Source organism: Camelus bactrianus, chromosome 17, assembly GCF_048773025.1.
Source record: "Camelus bactrianus isolate YW-2024 breed Bactrian camel chromosome 17, ASM4877302v1, whole genome shotgun sequence".
Lineage (NCBI taxonomy): Eukaryota > Metazoa > Chordata > Mammalia > Artiodactyla > Camelidae > Camelus > Camelus bactrianus.
In genome coordinates, this window is record NC_133555.1 from 48,036,654 (window position 1) to 48,056,818 (window position 20,165).

At 37.0% G+C, this 20,165-nt stretch overlaps 2 protein-coding genes across 4 annotated transcripts in view; one reads left to right on the forward strand and one right to left on the reverse strand.

Moving 5' to 3' along the window:
* Positions 1–18,229, reverse strand: part of ZCWPW2 (zinc finger CW-type and PWWP domain containing 2) — a 114,635-nt gene extending 96,406 nt beyond the window's left edge. The window contains exon 1 of one of the 3 annotated variants that reach the window (XM_074345369.1): positions 18,097–18,229. The gene's annotated coding sequence lies outside the window, so the exon portion shown is untranslated. Of the gene's footprint in view, positions 1–17,712; positions 17,853–18,096 lie in introns of those variants that run through there. The other 2 variants (XM_045520111.2, XM_045520109.2) reach the window with 2 other exon arrangements.
* A 49-nt stretch (positions 18,230–18,278) lies between these two features.
* AZI2 (5-azacytidine induced 2) overlaps positions 18,279–20,165 on the forward strand; it is a 29,044-nt gene continuing 27,157 nt past the window's right edge. The window contains exon 1 of the mRNA XM_074345368.1: positions 18,279–18,418. The gene's annotated coding sequence lies outside the window, so the exon portion shown is untranslated. The remainder of the gene's footprint in view (positions 18,419–20,165) is intronic.

The window sequence follows — 20,165 nt, forward strand, 5'->3', positions numbered from 1 at the left end:
ATCTTGGCTATTGTGAATGGTGCTGCTATGCACACTGGGGTGCATGTATCTGTCTGAATTAGTGTTTTTACTTTTTTTGAATATACACCCAGGAGTGGAATTGCTGGATTACATGGTAGTTTTCTTTTTAGTTTTTTGAGAATCCTCCATATTCTTTTCCGTAGTGACTGCAACAATTTTCATTCCCGCCAACTAGGGTTCCCTTTTCTCCACACCCTCACCAACATTTGTTATTTGTGGTGTTTCTGATGATAGCCACTCTGACAGATGTGAGGTGATATCTCATTGTGGTTTTGATTTGTATTTCTCTGATTATTAGTGGTGTTGAGCATCTTCTCATATGCCTGTTGGCCATCTGTATGTCTTCTTTGGAAAAATGTCTATTCGAGTCTTTCCCTATTTTTTAATCAGGTTGTTCAGTTTTGCAGATATTGAGTTGCATGAGCTGTTTATATATTTTGGTTATTAACCTCTTATCAGTCATAGCATTTGCAAATATTTTCTCCCATTCAGTAGGTTTTCTTTTTGTTTTGTTGATGGTTTCCTTTGCCGTACAAAAGCTTTTACGTTTAATTAGGTCCCATTGTTTTTGCTTTTATTTCTTTTGCCTTAGGAGACAGAGCCAAAAAAAAAAAATATTGCTATGATTTACTTGAAAGATTGTTTTGCCTATGTTGTCTTCTAGGAGTTTTATGGTTTTCAGTCTTACATTTAGGTCTTAATATTCAATGTGTTTAAAAACAGAATTTGTATTTTTTTAAATGTGACACTGAGCTGGTCTTATCAGGATGGGAACAAGAAAGCCTCAAAGCTGAGGAATATGTGAAGGACTACCAGATGGGATTTGGGACCAATGGTAGCTCTACCTCAGATTAAATCATCACCCGAAGACAAAGCCACAAATTAACCTTCACCATAACCATCCAGGGGACTAGGTTTCTCCAAAAATTACTGTAAGACATTAAAAAAAGTGGATTTTAATTGGGAATTCAGGCCTCAAGATTAGATATTTACAGATGGAAACCATTTTTTGGCAGCATCACATGATTTCACTGAATGAAAGTACTCTCTTGGGGAATTACAACTAAAAAATCATTTTAATCTAGGCTTCAAAGATATGTAATTGTTCGAGATGGTGTCTTTCCTGGTCTGAAAGGGGAGGTCTGAGGAGGAAACAATTAGACTGGTTCAGGGTTCCTCCCTCTTTTGACTGGCTGTGACTGAAACCATGGAGATTGGTAAACCATGCTGTAGGCATTCAGCAGGCTTTGGAACCACAGTAGGGGTGTTTATTGTCATCAACTGCCAGCATTAATAAGGAACACTGCCAGCGAGGGTGGAAAAGGCATTTGAATTATGGCTAGAATAAACTAAGTGCTCTAACAGTGTCAGGCCCCAGAAGTTGAAAAATGCTGGAGATTAAGTGAGGATCTGTAAGAGTCTAGAATTTGGAATTCACAGTGAGCTCAAAGCCACAAAGAACTACTTCTGTAGCAGTATTTTAGGCTCTGTCTTCCCCCCTACTCCACACTGCACCCTCCTCAAAGAACTATACACTTAAACGTGAAGATTTGTTGGGATTCTTAGGTCAAGTTAACATCCACGTAGCAAAGTAAAGGGAAAATAATCTGCCTACATATTCATATTTTGAGATTTTTGAAATGGGCACTCCAGCAAGGAGTGGAGGAATAAAAATGAAGAATTAGAAATGACAAGATCAGGTTAGTGCAGGAAATGTTCACCTAGAGAAGAATTACTAAATAAATTACTCCTTCCTACTAACAAGGAGTAAGTCTTAGAGAAGGCAGTGAGGACTGTCAGGGAGAACTTGGGGCACAGAGACGACTCAGTGTCCTGATTTCCTCCCAAATCTCCCAGCCTGATTTAGTTGTAAATTTGTGACTACAAACCTCAAAAGGCTACTCAACACTTCTCCATAATCCTACCACAGCTCCCTTTCAGTTTCCTTTCTCATTCACCCACACAATTTCTCCTCTTGAAAACATACCCTTCTGCCTCCCCACCTTAGCTAACGACCTCAGATAGGAAATATTTCTACGAATTCCAGTATTATTTTCATCCAGGATCGATCATAAGCACATTCACACATGCATACACACACATACACAGATTTGACCTTAGCTCATAGGCTAGGTTAACGCTAAGATATATCAGAATAAACCTGTTGTTTGCAAATTTAAGCCAGTGTGCTAAAAATGGAACCGTTCATCTTCCTTTTATTATATTTCCCATGTTAATTTTCCAATATTCCAAATAATGCCTTCACAATGCCAAGCTATCAGGGAGTCTTCTGCTCTTATATGCAGAATATACTTGAAATACACTTATCAAGTATATTATACCATTATCTGAACTTGGCATTAAAAATACAAATTTTAAAATAGCTCCAATTAATTAAAAAATTATAGTAAACTAAACTTTACTAGTATTGTGGCTATTTAATGTTTGTGAATCTTAACTTTAAATACTTAACATCACAGCATGTTGTTAGAATATGTATCCTGTTTATAATATACGGTGAGTGATATAAGTTAACAGAAACAGGAAGATTAACTTAAAATAAGAACACACAATGGCGGGAGGATACAGCTCAGTGGTAGAGCGCATGCTTAGCATGCACAAGGTCCTGGGTTCAATCCCCAGTGCCTCTGCTAAATAAATAAATAAATAAATAAATAACCCCCCACCTCAATACTACATTGGCTTATTTTTTTTTAATTTTAAAAATAAAATAAGAATATGCATTTTTATTTTAATACCTCTTTACAATTTTAGATATGATTTAACTAGTATTCTTATAATTACTAACGGCCATAATTAGTGTTATGTAAATTAAAAATTAATCTAAATATCATTTTATGAGAACTGAATAATCTCTATGTTCAAAACTAGAACTGTTTTTAAAATAAAATGAGATAGGAATAAAGTATTTCCAAGTCTATCAGCAATAGCCTACTATTGCATAGTGAGTTGCAATAATTGAGAACTAATCTTTTGAATATAAATTGTTTCTGGTAAGCCAAAAGAAAATGTGAAACACAAAAAAAGGCTCACAGCTTCTACCTTGACATGGCTAAAGTAAAAGTTGCTGAATTCCAGAAAAGAAAAGGCAGCACAGAAAATGTCAACAAAAGCACTTTCATGTAGTCTGACCAGACACGTTATTGAAGAAAAAAATTTGAGAGACAGTTTTCTCACATTTTCAAACACTGAAACATTCTGACAGGCAAAGGAACTCTCAAAAATGAAATGGAAAAGTTGTAAAAATGTTATATTGCAGGAAGAATCTAAAGGATCTAGAGACTTATAATAAGACGAATATATTTGAAGTTGATATTTACATTTTTTAAAAATGCAAATTATTAACAAATGTGTTAGCTAAAATGTATTAATTTTATATTTATGTATTCAAGTAAAATACTATGAGGGCAAAAGCAAGATTATAAATGTATACGATGTTATTATTGAAACTATATTGTATCAGCTAGGATTCATTTTGATGCAAGTGGTAGTTTAAGTCAAAATATTAGAAAATTAAAATAAAAAGGAAAGAAAACAGAAAAAAACCTACTGGTTCATATATCAAAAGTGAGCAGTATGGCTAACATGAGGCACAGCTAAATTCAGGACTACATCAACATACAAAAATCAGTAGCATTTCTTTACACTAACAACAAACTATCCAAAAATGAAATCAAGAAAACAATCTCATTTACAAGAGCTTCAAAAATAATAAAATACTTAGGAATAAATTTAACCACGTAGGTGAAAGATCTGTAAACTGAAGTCTATATAATACTGACGAAAGAAATTGAAGATGACACAAATAAATGGAAAGATATCCAGTGTCCGTGGAATGGAAGAATATTGTTAAAATGTCCATGCTACCCAAAGGGAGCTACAGATTCAATGCAATCGCTATCAAATCCCTGTAGCATTTTTCATAAACACAGAAAATACAACTCTAAAATTCATGTAGAACCACAAAGACCCATGAAGAGGCTTGAAAAGAGGACATTTTTGGCCTATCTGAAGGACAAAAACGAGGCTAGCATGACAGGTAACAGGTGCATGGAAGATTTCCTGTACAGATCTACTGTCAACTAGAAAAAAAAAAAATCAGAGAACCAAATAGAAAAAAAAAGCCAAGAGACCTGAACAGATACTTTGCAAAAGAGGCAATCTAAATGACTAACAAATAGGAAAACGTCCTCAAACTTAAAAGAGTTGTAAAGGAAATGCAAATCAAAGCTACAATGTGACACCACAGCACACTTACAAGCAAGGCCAATGTTAGAAAGACTGCCGTTGCCAAGAGTTGACAGGGGAATAAAACAAACTGGAAGTCTCAGACACAACTGGCTGAACTGCCGATTAGTAATTCCATTGGCAAATTTGCTTTCCGTTATCTACTAAATTTAATACACCCACTTCTAAGTATATACATAATGTAAATACATCTAATGTTTATATCCATCTCAATAGATATGTACAAGAACATTCAGAGCCAAAAACTGTAAATGGCTCAAATATTTATAACATGTAGAACAGAAAAATGAAATGTGGTATACTCACATAGCAGAATACTTAATAGCAAGTTTAGCAATACTATATAGCAAAATGAACACACTCCTGCAACACAGAACTTGAGTGAATCTCAGAAACATACTGAATGAAAGAAGCCAGATACAAAAGAATACGTATTATATGATTCCATATATATTCAGCTTTAAAACAAGTGGAACTAATTTGTGATGTTAAAAGTTAGAATAGTTGTTAGCTTTGGGTCAATGGGGTACAGTGATTGCGAGGGGCCATGAGGTGGCTTCCGTGGGGCTGGCAATGTTCTTCTAGGGTCCTGAAAACCATGACAGGTAAGGAGTGAGGGGAAGAGATTCATCTTGACCCTGAATGTAGTCATACAAGTGTATTTACTTAGTGCTAATTTGTGAGCTGTTCATCTATAATTTTTGTACTTTTTTGTACATATGGTATTGTTCTACAAAGTATATATTTTAAAAACATATTACAGTATAAAGAATATATTTGGGGGGAGGGTATAGCTCAGTGGTAGAGTGTGTGCTTAGCATGCACGAGGTCCTGGTGTCAATCCCCAGTACTTCCAATTAAAAAAAATTAAAAATAAAAAAGTATATTTAGGTAAGGAGATTATGTTTTGGCCCTGGGTAGAAACAGGGCTCTTGTGTGTTTTAGAGGTAGAAGAGGTGGGACTCAGTGATGTACTGCATGGAAGGAATAAGGGAAAGGTGGAGATCAAGATTTACTACTAAATTTTCAGCTTAAGTAACTGGATCAAAGTTGGTAACGTCTCCAGAAAGACAGAATGGTTGATTGCATTAGGCGTTTGGAATTTCAGTTATGAGGACAGAGAAGCTGCCACTGGATTTAAACGTGGAGGTCAATGATGATCTGAGTGCAGTGCTGGGTTCATGGTGGGGATGAAATCCTGACTGGAGCACATTAAAGTGTAACTATGAAGTAAGGAAGTGAAGAAACAAGTTTTGAGTTGTCGTTTTGTATTTATTTTCCTGTGAATGGGGAGGAGAGAAATGCAGAAAGCGAAAGCTTGAAAGCACTGTGGGATCAGAGCAAGTTATGATGTGTAGTATGCAGGTAATTGAGGAGAAGGAGTCTGGTATAAAAAATTAAACTTGATTTACCTAATAATTTTGGCAGGAAATTAGAATCCAATACAATTCACCTTCCCCTCTATGCACAAAACCGAAAGCCACATTCTTTTTTTAATTTTGATTTGTTTCTAATCATTCTTTTTTTTTTTTCCTTCCTTCCAGTTTTATGTATACTTTTGGGGGTGGTAATTAGGTTTTTTTTTTTAAAGGCGTACTGGGGACTGAACCCAGGACCTCATGCTTGCTAGGCAAGCGCTCTACCACTGAGCTATCCCCACCCCTCTAGAGAAGGCACTGTCTAAGAGTCTTCTTTACTGCAAATGGTCAAATTTTTCTATTCTTTAGGTTTTGCTAGGTTTAGGGATGGGGGAAAATTCTTATTTTTCTCTTTATTTCTTTTGCTTTAACAGTTTTATTGAGACATAATTCACATACCACAGAATTCACCCATTTAAAAAGTGTACAATCATTTCTTTTTATGTTCTGGATTCCTTCATGATGTTGAAGGGTTATCTGGTGTTAGTCATGTTCAGTGTAAAACAACAACAGCAAAAAGTTTTAGAAACAGAACAGAGAGATATTTTCCTTCTAAACTTTTATTTCAACAATCAGTTTAAATATAAAAAATATTTACTGTACAAAACAAGATTTCAGGAAAAAAAACTATCTATAAACTATTTCCAATTGTTTATAGTCAGGAAAGAACTCATAGTAACATTCTGAAAACTGGTTTTTTTATTGTTGTTTTTTTCACTTTAGGGAGCTTACCCTCATTCTACATATCTGGTCTCCTGCGTATGTGAGAAAATTAACGTCTATTTGTTTAAACTACTATTTGCTCTCTTTCCAATTAGTTGTGGTCAAGAGCATTCTTAAGGTATATGGCTTGGTCTTTGACCTCTTGTGTCTGAGCTGTTGGTTCCTGGAGGAAATTATGTGGTCATGTCTATTGGCACCACTCCAAATTCATGGACTCCAAACTCAGATGAGCCCTCAACACATCTTTAAGGCTATCCTTTTTCTGTAGTCTCTCTTTACTCCTGCAGTCCTTTAGTGATTATTCCAAACCTTCATAAATCTCAGACCATCCTCCTCATTCTCAAAAGACAAACCTATCTCCATCATTTCTCACCTCAATACCCAAGAACTTATCTAAAACTGCTCTCTTAACGTGCTGCCGTTTCAGACCTTGATTCTCTTTTCTTTGTTCTAAAACACTTCTTGAGGGTTTACTATGAGCCAGACATACTGCTAAAGCAAAGACAAGATTCCTCTTCTCAAGTAATATTATGAGACAAATGCGTACGGGGCACACCTAAGTGCGACTTGCAGGCGGCGAGTGGCAGGCTACTTAGGAGAGGTGATGGCCAAGCCAACCTGAAAAATGATTAAGTAGGAGTCCCCGCCCCCTCACCATGCCATTTGACACACTGTCTATTTAACGAAGTCCTCCACAAGACAAGGAAGAGCCACTGGCAAGTCAGTCTGCCTTGTTAACCGCCGTATCCCTAGCATTTAACAGAATGCTTGCCAAAGAGAAGCACTGAATGAATGTTTATATTATGAAATAAGGAAAATAATATGAACGCCTAAGTTAAGACTGTCCTAGGAATTACTGATATTCAAATTATTTAAAAACCAGGATGGCTGTGTGTGTCAGCTGAATACCATTTGTAGCTCTGGATTAAATTCTGGCTCCACTTCCTTTGAGTTTTTTAAATGAAGGCAAGTCAGTTAAATGATCTGAATATCCTTCTATCATACGTACACTGATGGTAATAATACTCAATTCACAGGATGGTTTTAATGATGAAACAGCATATGAAAAAAATCCATTTCAGCGCTGGTACACTCAATACATATCATAAATGTTTGACTTCTCTTCTAGATTGCTTTTGAGTTAGATGTATAGTTAGGTAAGAAAATTAAAATATGCAGAAATCAGTACAGAATGAGAGCACTCTTTTGTGGAGGAAACTTCATGATTTTTCTCAAGTGCTCAACTCAGAAAGTGAATGCTTAGTTTGCTTCTAAACTTTAAAATGCATTTGTCCTTAATCTTCTCTATATTGTAAATTTAAAAATTTGCTATTTATTCATTTACCTAATTAACAAATTTTTGCCTATATATCAACCTTAGATTATACCTAACGATTCAAGAGAACTTTATTAAGAGCATACTATTCATGCAATACTGTAATTTATCATCCCGGGACGAGTTTATGCAGTTATTGCTGGATAGCTTCCACCTGAATAAATGCTCCAAGATGCTTAATATTTTCTTTTGTTTGTTTGTTTTAATAATGAGGACAACTGATAGATCTCAACAAAAGTAAGAAATCAAAGTGGAGTGGGAAGAAACAGCTTAATAGCAATATTTAAAGGCTGGTATCTTTTGCAGCAACTATGTTCTTGAGCTTTAAATTTTTTCAAGGGAAAAGTTAAATAATGAGAAATGTGATAAATTGTGCTAAGTGCCAACTTCAAACCTTAGTAATCAATTTATACGCTATTTATGTCTATATTGGATGGCTACAAGTATCCCAGTATTTTGTATTATTCAGAATATTGAGACTTGTGAGAATAAAACAACAGGTCCAACAAGAATAATTAAAATTAAGTTCTTCAGACTGTCTACCAAATCCAAGTGTTAAAAAAAGAATCGAAATTTGTAGATACTGACAGGCATGTAGAATAGATTAACAAAATTATACTGTATAGCACAGGGAAATATACACAAGATTTTGTGGTAGCTCATAGCGAAAAAAAAATTTGACAATGAATATATGTATGTTTATGTAAACTGAAAAATTGTGCTCTACATTGGAAATTGACACGACATTGTAAACTGACTATAACTCAATAAAATAAAATAAAATAACTAAAAAAAAAAAAGAATCAGAATTATGTCAGTAGGCTGAACAAGGAGAATACTCATTTCAGACCTGCTTAGTTATTTCTCCCTACACGTGACCTTTAGCTAAGCTATACTATCAAGGAAGTCACACAGTTGATTTGCTTCAAGGTAAAATTCTGTTCCACCAATGTTGCTGAAGAACAATCTTCAATTAAGTTGATCGCTTCCTTTAAATCACAAGATGGGGAAGGAGAACTTCAAGTTCATTTAATTAGAGAATTTCAACTTGTCATTCAAAAATGTAAATTTATACATTGTCATTTATTTTCCTCATTTCAGAAATGTGTCATAATTCTAAGAAAAAAGTGGTAACTTTTTTTACTCTGGGTGCTAGTAACTATATAATTAATGCTTCAAAAGTCACTATGCAGATATTGAGCAAAGGCATCTATCACTAAAGAGTTTTCAAATGAGGACGTGCCAGTGGAATTAATTTTAAATTGCATAATGCAAAACTAAGAATGTGCTGCTTCCTCATGTCACATCTAAATCTGCAAAGAAAGCATGACACACTGAGAATAGGAATATTGGAATTCTTGGAATGTTGGAAAGTTGGAATTCTTATCTTGGAAAGAAACAAACTAAAGATTTTCCCCTAGTCTGTCTAGTTTTCTTTTCAGTTCCTTCCGAGAGGGTCCTCTCCTCTTCTGTCCTGAGAGGCAAGCCTGGACTGCCTGTCTTTCTGCATGATGAGATGGGGAAGACAAGGAAGCAAATTAGTTTGATGAAAGACTTCGAAAAACGTCATATTCATCTTCCATCTTTCATCTGGGGCCTTCACAGCCCTGTGATGATCCTTCTGGCAGCGCTGATTCCTGTCTCCACTGTGGATGCTTCTCCAGTGTATTCTCTGCCGAAGCCTCCTGGGCTCCCCTTTCACTCCACAGTGGGTTCATACCTAGTTTCTCTCAGAACGTCTTTTGAAATCCTTTGTCCACTGTTGACGCTCCAATCCTTTTTCTGTTCTGTGTATACTTTTTGGCGCTTTAACTCCAATTTTAATGTAAGGGAAAGAAATAAAATTGTCTATAATCTCAAATAAAACTTAACAATTTATTCTCTTTACTTACAATATATTATGAATATTTTCCCATATCATTAGGTGTCTGTACTATTTAAGGCATTTTAGTTTTGAAGCTGAAATTATATTCTTTATTTACTTCAATTATGTACTTAAGAGAGTTCTAATGAAATCCAAAGTAAAGATCACAGTATTTGTCCAATATTGGAGTCACTAGATAACGATTTTTAATATTTTATTAGTGATTTAGTGACTTTTAGTTTTGTATTTTTGTTGTTGCTGCCTGTGCTTTTGGTGTCACATCCAAGAAATTGCCAAATCTGCTGTCATGAAGCTTGCCCCTCATTTTTCTTCTAAGGGTGTTACAGTTCTAGCTTTCACATTTAGGTCTTTGATTCATTTTGTGTTAATTTTTATGGTGAGGTAAGGGTCCAACTTCATTGTTTTGCATATGGATATTTAGTGTTCCCAACACCATTTGTTGAAAAGACTGCCCTGTCTCCACTGAATGGTCTTGGCGCATTTGTTGAAAATCATTTGACCACTTATGTGGGGATTTGTTTTGAGCTCTGTATTCTATTCCATTGCTAACGTCTTTATGCCAGCACCATAATGTTTTGATTCTACAGCTTTGTAATATGTTTTAAGGTCAGCAAATGGGAAGCCTCTAGCTCTGTTCTTTCTCAAAACTGTTTGGTTATTTAAGGTCCCTTGAGATTTCATATTCATTTTAAGATGGAAATTTTCCATTTCATTTTTAATTCTGATAATAGCCGTCCTAATGAACGTGATGTTAATAATTTTATTCCAATCATCTATTTCCTTACTGTATTTTTTTTATACTATCAGTTAGTGAGGGAGGCATGTTAAAATCTTTTAATATTGTGGAGTTTTGCCCCAGTTCTGTCTAGTTTTGCTTCATATAGTCTGAAGCTGTTTTATTAGACGCATACAAACTTAGAATTTTTAAATCTTATTGGAAGTAATACTTTTGTTTTCCTGAAAGTTTGCTTTGTCTCATGTTAACATACTATAAACAGGCTAATTTACTACAGTTTATTTGTGATCAATAATTTTTCATCCTTTGCTATTATCCACAGATTTCTTATAATCTGAAAAGTTAATTTTTTCTTAACCCAATATGATAATCTTTGTTTTCAGTAGTCTGAGTGCATTCAATGTAATACTGATATATTTGGTTTTAAATATATCATCCTATAATGTGCAAAACAATAAAATGAATGTCAATTAAGTCTATTTTTCCTAAAACTTTTAAAACATCATGAGGAGAACTAATCAAAATTATGAATGACTACATATGATAATCAATATTGAAAACTTTTACCACTTTTTCAGCATAAAGGAGACTTGAGACTGATATAATTTAGGTTGTGTAGGGGAAAAGTACACTTTCTCAAAATAACTCTTAACTAAAGGAACATTTTATAAACACATTATATAAAAATGTCTAATGCTACAGTTTATAGTTGACAATATCCTTATTACTGTATAGTATTTCTCTTCTGAAAGTAAATAAACCTGTCTCTCAGTTTTTGTAAAGATCAAAGTCATTTATATATAATTTTTCAAAGAATTTTCCTATTGTTGATTTAGTTTCAGAAAACAAGGATTATGGAGTATTTACTTAATATTAAGATGCACAGAATTTTTCCTTAGACCTTTTCTTTTCTTCAACCCAAGCCATTATTTTTCAATTGGAGACATTCATATGCATATATTCTAAGTAAGTTTGCTCTATTGGGAAAATCATAGTTGTCCTCTGCCTAGTTGCATAGACATAACACTTTTTATTCTTTTAGACTCTATATACTATGTTTCATGCCTTTATAAAAATTATTGACCAAAACAGTAAATGTGCAAACATAATGAATGAAATACTCAATGTCAAAAATTACATTTTTCATGAATGTAAATGTTATTGATAATTTTAATCATATTTCTGTAACTAAAAAGTTCCCAAGTTAAAATATAAGAAAATGTGTAGATACGGTTATTTCATTTCCATTTCGATCTAAACAAAGAAGAAAAATTGTAAAACTAAGAATAATCTGGCTTCTAAAACTCTTTCAGTTTTGAGCAATCACCTCAGTTACTACACTCAACGTATCAGTGATTTTCTCAGTGTAGTTAAGTATTTCCAGGTAGTTATAGGTCAGCCTTATCTCTGATCTTTAAACTTCTTATCTAACAGGTATTTGTAACATATTAACTCATTTGCAATAATAAATATATCAAACGATCTGGTCAGGGAAACAAAAGAAATATTTCAAATTGAAAATTTGAATTATTCCAGAAAAATGATTTGAGGGATGGGATAAGAACTTCTCTTATGACTTTTGTGCATAATATACAGGTAGTAACACAATTCATTATGAAGATTTAGCAGAACAATTGAGAATTGTGATGCTAGTTTAGTACAATCTCTGGAGAAAAACCTTTGTATTTCAGGCACAAAGGGAACGTACAACTTTGGTTTCTACCAGGGAGCACGTGGTGTCAAAACCGTGATGATATCTTTCTGGCACATGTTCCAAAAAACACTAATGATTCAAGAATACTTTTAAAAATTACGACTCAATCTATTCTGATGATATCCATTATCTGAAGATATAGGATCCTCCTCCAAATGTGATGCCAAGTAAGAAGCAGAGACGTAATTATCAAACTAATGCTGAAGAATGTTTTTGGAGTTCCCATTCTGAGAATTTTTAAATTTATAAAAAAGTCAATGATCATCTAAGAAAACTTTATAAAGGACTAGAGACACTCAGACACTGAAATTGGATCTCTTTAGTCCTTTATAGAAGCTGGTGGTAAAACAGGCAGGGTTAGATTAAGAATGGACCTCTAAAACATGCCAAGAAATCATTTCAGGGGTTTAAGAGTAGAAATGTAATGGTAAGATTTACATTTTTAAAAACTCATTTAGCTACATATAAAGGATGAGTTGGAAACTAAGAAAAAAGGAAAAACTAATTAGAGGAAATTATAATACATAAGAAACTGTGGCACAGTAGAGACTACGAAAGAGATCCAAAAGATGCTGAGGGGTAAAATCCACAAAACCAGGTGAACAGAATGGTTATGGGATGAGAGGGTAGGGGGTTATTAAGGCCAAAAGGGAAGGATATAAAATGACTGTCAAGAGAAAATAATTAGTAAAATATCAGTGAATTTAAAAAAACATGTCTTTTTGTTTTTGGACTTTTAAGAATCAATTGTTATGCTGACAACAGAAATTGACACATTGTAACTGACTATACTTCAATTTTTTTAAAAAAGAATCAATTGACTGTTCATAGACAATTGAAAAATCTACACTAGGAAATTATGTCTTTAAGTTTTTAACTATTACAAAATCAATGATTTCATTTTTATATCATGTGAATTGTACAACAGAGTTGGAAATTTTCCCTCTCTTTTGCTATATAATCTATTTCAAAAATCTAGTTTAATTTCCTTCTATAGATCTTACTGACGTTTAATGTCATCCTTTCATTGCTGTTTATTTGGTGGCTTTATAAAATGTCTTTCCTCTGAAAAGCTGACTTTATCTTCTTGGCTTTTATAGTATAGATGTGAAAATCTCAAAATAGAATTATTTCTCCCTCTCTTCCCATTTTAAATAGGGGGAGAAGTTTATTTTCTTCATAGGCACATATAGAAACTGTCATGAAAAATTACTGGGAGTTTCTTGTCATGTTAAATTTCACATAGGTCTTATCTATGTGATTGATTTATCTGTGATAGATTTTAATTCTTTTTTTGTGAGTATTTTTAATTTTTGGGGGGGAGGGGAGGTAGATTTTACTTCCTTATACATTAAAAAGCTATTTTGCCTGTTTCATCTCTGTGCCTAAAACAATGACACATGGTAGGTACTGAGGGAATATTTGTTAAGTATCGAATAAATTCATGAACTCAAATAGTAAATGTGTAACTATCAAGCTTCAGAGAAGGGTTGCTCTAACTTCATTTAATAAGAAGTCCAGTTGAGACTTCTTATTGGACATATGTTTCCAAAAGAAAGTCACTGCATTTGGTAACTATGCATACAATTATGACACTCATGGCTATTTTTTAAAAAATGAAAGCTGTCAGAAGCTAAGTCCTACTGACTGCAAAGCATTTCAAGTCAAAAAGTTATTATGAAGCAGACTGTATGCCCAGGACAAGGCTGGCAGCAAGAGACAGTAGCATACATGTCTTTTATAAATGGAACATAAAATGCCATAGTGGTTTGATATCTACTAATCTGTCCATCTGAAAAGCACAGGAACGAGATCTCCTTTCACAGTTAGGAACTTGATAATGTCTCTTTTCTCCCTGAATTCATATTTTTATCTCACTTCCCTCACCTAAGCTTATCCATAAGCTTAAACATATTTTAGTGCTTGAAAATATTTCGAATTGGTCATCATATCACATTTCCCTACATAAAAAACTGTATTTAAAAATTCCAAGAACATAAACTTTAAAAATTGTCAGCAACATTGTATTATCATTAAACACAACTGATCAAATGAGAAACTTACTACGTGTTATGATCATTATAAAATATCACAAGTCAGCTTTTACTGGAAATGCATCTCTTAAAGAAATGCATACCCCCTCCCCATTTAGGTCATGTATCCAGGATGAATATTGTTTGTTGCTACAAAGAAACAGGCTGCATTCTAACTCTATTCTTATATTTCGTATTCTTCCATTCCAATTATTGGGAGCAGGAGTATTTCTGGTTATACCAATAATTATTCTTTTGAATTACTAAGCTGTGTACCAAAAATCACATAGGGGTATGTCATAAAATTATTTTTAATGATCAGCTGACAACTCAGTTGAGTCCTTCTGCAATATTCTCAAAAGCCACTGGAAATTACCATTCTTGCAAAACAATTAGCTACCCAGTCATTACAATCGTTTACTTTCTAAACAAGACTTAGGTTATATGAAAGGTATTGCCTTGTTTGCAGAGTGAGAGGAGGACAATTACCAAAGAGGAAAGGGGCAAGGTGCCTGGATCAGGCACACCCCGAGGCACATCAATTTTAGGGCAGAAACATGCAAGTTGGCAACCTGAAAATTAATACCCATAAACTATCATTCACATAACTGCCTAAAAAGTCTTCATGTACTTTCTAAGATTAAGGGTTAGGGATATGTGATGATGCCTAGTTTGAAGACTGCTGCTTCAGGCACACATAGATTCAGATAGACACAGTGTAATAGAAGTCATGAAGTTTGATAACGCAGTTCACAACCTTCTGTGTGTGTATGTGTACCTTGCAGGTATGTGTGTGTGTGTGTGAGATGAGGTGTGGGACAAAAGAAAGAAAAAAGACTATGTATGCCCAGATAACAGATTTTTTCATTTTTGGTAATATTTTTGAATCTGCTTTTTATCTCTGCCACTGAAACCATCTCCTTACCCTAAAGCTCTTAACCTGGACACATGCTAGGTAGGGGAGAAGAGGAAGAGTGCTTTTAAGACAATACTGATGAAATTGAAGCTGATATTAACATGAAATGAGACACTGCTATTTCAACTTAAAGGTTCTGCCATCTTAATTCTGTTCTGCTGATACTGAAAAGCCACATCTACAGAGACACAGAAAAAAAGATCCCTCTGGTGGTGTGATCTAAATAAAATTAAATTAATATAAAATTTAAATCACTAATCAAATGTTTGCTTTAAAAATTTTCTTCTAAAGGTGCTTTCTCTCTCCTCTAACAGTATATATTCGCCATAGCTTAGAAATGCTTAGCTCTCATTTGAAAAAAAACAAAGAACACTTTTTTCATTGTTTTAACGCACTGCTTAATTAAACAAAAATAAGATTTGAAGCAGCTGTAAAAATGCGTGATTGCCTAAGAACAAGAGAAACAGGCTGAGCCACAGGAATTGTGCCAGGGCCCATATTCTTTGTTCAGACGTTGCTTTGAAATCCAACCTAAGCCAGTGAAAAAGGGAACTTTGCTGAAGCCAGTTTCATACCCTTCAGGAGCAGCTCCTGACGGAAAACATTAGGACCCTTGTGCAAGGGTGGGAGGAGATGGAAAAAGGTCCCTGGGGGAGAAGCTCTTGTGATACGTATTTTTTTTTTTTGTTCACAACGTGTAAACAGGACATTTGACACTTAAAAAAATGCCTTATGCCCAGTGTTGAACTCATTCCAAAAATGGCCATTTTATAACAAGTATATATTTCAAAGCCTTGAATTGTTTTGAACATGTCAGACAACATTTACAGTTACAGAAAATGTAATAATGGTTAAAAAAAATTGTCCCAAACCTGCTGGTACAGATTTTTTTTGGATGACTGTAATTCACAACTCTCTCCTGGGATGAAATGAACATTCCTGAAAAAAATGCCTAAGCAACCTTCCAGTAAACTTCAATGGAATTAAGACTTGCTCTGGGAAACCATTCTCTCACCTAAGCAGTTGACTATTAGTGAAGAATCTAATGACCCTCAATTCTTTTTTCTGTTATCTAAGTTCAGTGATGATTATCTGACCATTTTTTTCCCCTACCAAACGTCCCTACCAAGGCTGTATCTTGACTTACGGGAGGTCTTTTTCTTTGCAGCAAAACTTGTAATAAAACTTCAATATATGCTTATAACTAAAGTGTGGCATTTTTAATAATTTATTAAAATTAACTAAAGCGGATGCACAAGTGGATAGAAAGTGACCATTTCCAGCTTAATTTAAAGAATACCTGGATTATATTTTGTATATTATATTATATACTAGCAGGGGCACTACTCACAAAAAATCAAGGTGTTTCACTTGACTAAATTGATACGTTTACGCATTCTGAACAAGCAAATAGTATTCTTAACAAAACCCACTTTTTTCATAATCATAATAGGGAGGTATGTATTTTAATACAAAAATAAGACGCTTCAATAAGCTAAAATACTGAGCTAAGTCATCTCCTTACTCAAAGATAAAAATGAATTTCCCTTCTTTTTCAACAAGTCTCAAATTACTCTGAATTGTGAATAAATTTCTATTAGAAATGTTAGAAAACAGATGACCATTTTATTTTTGATGATTTGGGGTGCCTCAACCGATTTTGGTTAACATTCTTCAAAAACTACCAGCAAAAACATACCTCTTGGTAGTTTGCTTTTATTTTGTAAAGCGCATTTAGTCAGGCAATCAAAAAAGGGCTGATTCTTGTCCAAAATACTAAAAACACTGCACTGATGTCCCAGCCTGATAAACTGAAGTGAATGGATCTTTCTAAAGGATTACATTAATACAGACTTTTAAATATTTTTAAAATGTCATGTTTAGGTTACGTTGTCATCTTTGTTCATAATAGCTGCGACTTATCACTTAAATCTGAAGCAAAAAGAGAGGCTTAACAACAATAAAAACATATTTTAAAGTAAACCCTGGAGCTGAATCCATCCTTTGATGAATTGACTGATGAATTAAAACGCGATTCAAAAACATCTTCCAACAGAACACCGACTCAAACGATACGTAAACCCTCAGTTGACAAAAATACTACGTAAGGGAGGCGAGGGGCGTTGCTGTTGCTCATCGGCAGTTACCAAGGATAAAATTCGCTAAGAGGACCGTTTTCTCTTTCATTCGTGTAACCAGAAATAGGCTACAGCTTGAGGGGCTCCATCTGGCTACGATCCCCGAAGAAGGCGAGGAATTCAACTACTCCCGACCCCACAGCCCAGGACCTGTCCCTTTTCCAGAAATAACCGAGGAGGCGCGGCGGGTACAACCCCTAATCCCGAAGCTCCGCCCTGGAGTCGACAGAGTCCACATTTTTTAAGGAGCAGAGCTCTGGATAACCAGGAGACCTGGAGCAGCGCCCCCAAAAGAACGGCGGCGGTTAACGGCTCCCCAGCTGGCACGCATCGTCACAGGTTCCCGCGTTAGTGGCCACCGCGAGGCGAGCGCCGGAAACCCGCAAAAGCGCTACCAAGCGGAGCCAACTCGGGCCGCACCGCTCCACACCGCTCGGGAACCCCCAGCGGAGGCTGAGGGGAAAAAAGACGGCGATGAAGGAGACCGTCGGCCCAACGGCCGCCACGGGGGCTAACGTCTTACCCAGGTCGGCTCCGCCTCCACCTCCGCCTCTCGCGTCACTGAGGCCCCGCCGGCCCGCCGCGGAGGCTCACGGGACGCGTAGTACGAAGCGGCCCCGGCCTCCTGCCGCGGAGGCTCACGGGACGCGTAGTACGCAGCGGCCCCCGCCTCCTGCCGCGGAGGCTGACGGGAGGCGTAGTACGCCGAGTCCCCTTTCTCCCTCCACCCCCAGCACGGGCTTCGCGAACGCTCTCCCGGCTCCCTTGGGCCTGACTTCCGGTTTGCTGGCGCAGCGCAGGCGTCCAGCCGCGGACAACGGGAGGCCTTTTTACAGCCGTGAGCCGATCGCCCTCCCGCCCAGCCCCCTCTCCGACGCGCCCCCTGACGGGGCCGGTCCCCCCTGACCGGGCCGGCGCCGGCGGGCCGGGGTCCCGCGCGCCTGTTGCCGGGTGACGAGCCTTCTCCGGCGGCGGCTCGGCCCTCGGCCCGCGCCTCCTTCCAGAACCTCCGAGGCCCCAGTCGACCGCCGCCGAAGCGAGAGAAATGGGAGCCCCTCCGCGGCGCCCACGGAGCGGCTGCCTTCGCTGGGGAAGCGGCGGTGTCTACGAGGAAACCGGAAACCCATGGTGACCCCTTGGCGACCCGGTTTGTTTTCCGTCCGTTTCCACACGTTGGGGAATCGAAACTCTGCGGCGCTGGGGGCGGCTCCACGGAGTCCGTCGTCGGGGTGAGTGATTGACTTTGGCCGGGTGGGGCGCGGGCAGTGGCGGGACCACCCTCCGCTGCGGTGGCTGGTGCGGAGAGAGGCGTCACTGGACCGGCGGCGTCTCGCCCCGGCATTCCTTACCCCGTCCCCTCGGGCTCGAGCCGCTCCAGGCCCCGCTCGGTCCTCACTTCCCCCGAGTGCTCTGCTTCCCTGGGCACCTTCAGGTCTGTTTCATTTAGTGAGACTGCGTTTCGGTCGGAGACGAAAGAGGAGCGCGTGGCTAGGACGCTAGTGACTGGGGCAATGTACAGCAGCCCTCTGTGCGTAATCGAGGGCTGACAGTACGAATTCGTCCTTTTTCCAGTTTAATCTGGGGTTCAGTGTGGTTTTCGATCATGCCGGGTAGGCTGAGACCCTCGTCCCTGCAAACTAGAAACTCAGACACCCGGAAATGAGAGGAAGCACTCAAAAAGCTGTAATACAGATGAAAGCAAAAGTGCTCCAGGCTGTGCTGGAGATACACTGAGACGATCAGAGACAGCGACTTACTAGTAGTGAAATTGACCCATGCCTCCTCAACATAGAAGACGCTTGCTTTTTTACTTTTGGAATTTTAAATTGAATTAAACAAGATCTCAAGGAGTAATTTAAATTCCAGTTCCCAAAACTTGTCATATGTGATTTATCTACCTGTTGTGATCACTCCTGACATCGTCTGTAAGTTAGAAATGGTCACCTCTCACAAGGTGGTTAAATTTTAATTCGAGTGGACGGTTGTAAACCAACGTAAGGGTTTGATATTAAGGAAACATTGTAGCGAAACGGGAAATGCAGTGGATTAAGTCAACATTAACCCAGAATCAGAGGGCTGAATTTTCCACTTACTCACTTGGCACTGAGGAAGAGATCAAATTTCTTCCTCATCTTTCTTTTCTCTAAAATGGGAATAATGCTTCCTCTCCAAGGCACCAAAGCAAAGTTTCCAAGAGTTTGGTTGGTCTAGAGCCAACTAGCCATTTTTTTCATTACTGGCTCCATCTGTGATAGGTGGAAATTCTTGCCCACCTGGTAGGTCTTATGTAGATTTAATGAATTGTTACGAAAAACAAATGAGGTAATTCCCTTAAAAGGCAAAGCACACTGCCTGCCATACCAACGCAGTACATTGTCATCGTTATTAAGTAAACTATGATAAAGTACTTCATAATCAGTGTAACTTTTTTCTCTTTCTTTTGGCACATATATTCTGGTTTCAAGTACAGTTGTCTTCTCACTATCAGAGAAGAATTAATAATAGGACTAGTAACATTTAGTGTGTAAAGATGCCCAGTTGCATTGAGATGTATCACTTCTTGAAAGGAATGGAAAGAGTTAGACTACTCTTCATACCTTTGCTAAACCAGAAAGAGTCCTGATTCCTTGGCTGTACAAACTGACTTCTGGAATAAGGCAGTTAGTGAGATAACTCAGTGAGGGTTATAAAAATGAAAAGGGGTTTTCCGTACTGTGTATCTGATGCTAAGTACATTTGGGGGCATTCACTGAGTTATAGGCCATTCGAATGCTGAGGTGCATAGATACACTGTGTCTTGAAGAAAGGCTCTTGATCCCTTCCATGTAAACTGTACGTGTACTGTATCTTTTACTCAGTTGCTGGCAAATCTGTGAATTCCTTTCTGTTTAAGGTGCCGTTCCATGTTCACATTAAAACTTTGCTTTCACAATATAGGAAGGTGGCATCTCACAGATGTATTTCAACTCTGGCATC